Source organism: Otolemur garnettii, unplaced genomic scaffold, assembly GCF_000181295.1.
Source record: "Otolemur garnettii isolate 467f Iridium unplaced genomic scaffold, OtoGar3 scaffold00053, whole genome shotgun sequence".
Lineage (NCBI taxonomy): Eukaryota > Metazoa > Chordata > Mammalia > Primates > Galagidae > Otolemur > Otolemur garnettii.
In genome coordinates, this window is record NW_003852448.1 from 1,395,853 (window position 1) to 1,397,546 (window position 1,694).

Sequence of the window (1,694 nt, forward strand, 5' to 3'; positions counted from 1 at the left end):
TTTGTCTTTCATTCTATTAATGTGGCCTATTACCTTGATTGATTTTTGTACGTTGAAACATCCTTTCATTCTAGGAATAAACTCCACTTGATCATGGTGTATAATGCTTTCAATGTGTTATTGAATGGGTTTGCTAATTTTTTGCTGAATTTTTTTTGTTGTTGAATATTCAACAGGGATGTTTATTGGCCTGTTATTTTCTTTTCCAATAGCATCTTTTTCTGACTTTGGTATTTAAGATAATACTTTTCTCACACAATGGGATTAAAAATGTTCCTTCCATTTGGTTTTTTGGAATAATTTCAGGATTATTGGTGTTAATTCTTTAAATGTTTGGTAGAATTTTACAGTGAAGCCCTTCTGGTCCTGAGATTTTCTTTGTTGTGAAGTTTTTCATTACTGATTCAATCTAGATACAGGTCTGTTTAGATTCTATATTTCTTCACGATTGACTCTTGCTGGGTTGTATGTGTTTCTAGAAATTTGTTTATTTCTTCTAGGCTAGTCAATTTGTTGGTGCATAATTATTCACAATATTCTCTTACAATCCTTTTTAGCATCTATAGCATTGGTTGTAATGTCCTCTCTTTCATTATGATTTCAGTTAGTGTCCTCTTATTTTTCTCGTTGACCTAGCTTGTGATTCGTTAATTTTTTGATCTTAAAAAAAAAATCAGCTTTCGGTTACATTGATTTTTTATCTATTATTTTCTTACTCTCTATTTCATTTATCTCTGCTCTAATGTTTATTATTTCCTTCTTTCTGTTAGTTTTTATTTTGGGGGGGGGGTTGCAGTTATTGTTGTTGTTTGGCAGGCCCAGGCTAGGTTCAAACCCACCAGCTCTGGTGTATGTGGCCAGCACCCTAGCCGAGCTAGGTACTGAGCTAGGTGCTGAGCCTCGTGTGTTAACTTTATGTTCAGTTTGTTATTTTTTTTCTAGTTCCTTGAGGTGTAAAATTAGGTTTTTTGATTTGGGAACTCTTTGTATTTAATGTAGGCATTTCTAGCTATAAACTTCCTTCGCAGCACTACTTTTGCTGGTCTGGTACATTATGTTTCTGTTTTCATTTATCTCAAGGTATTTTCTAATTTCCCTTGTGACTGTTTCTTTGACCCACTGGTTGTGTAAGAGTGTGGTGTTAAACTTCCACATACTTAGAGGTTTTTTAGTGGGCTTCTTTATGCTACAGTTTTCTAGTTTTATCCCACTGTGATCACAAAGGACACTTTGTATAAATTCAGCCTTCTTGAATTTGTGAAGTCTTGTTTTCTGACCCAGCATGTGGTTTATCCTGGAGAATGTTCTCTGTGCACTGGAGAAGAACGTGTACTCTGCTATTGTGGAGTGGAGGGTTCCGTGTGTGTCCGTTAGGCCCGCTTGGGCTGCAGTGTTGTTCATGTCCTTTGTTTCCTTACCAACCTTCCTCTGGCTGTCCTAGTCATTACTGAGAGTGCGCATGGATGTCTGCCTTCACTGTGCAGCTTTCTGTTTCTCCCTTTGACGCCATCAAAATTTGCTTCATACATTTAGGGCTTTAAAGTTTAGTGCATAAATATTTTAAATTGTTATATCTTCTTGGTGGGTTGGCCCTTTCATCATTTTATAGTGTCTTTCTTCATCTGTTGAAACAGTTTTTGACTTAAAATCTATTTTGTCTGACGTTAGTATAGTCACTTGTATTCTTTTTTGAA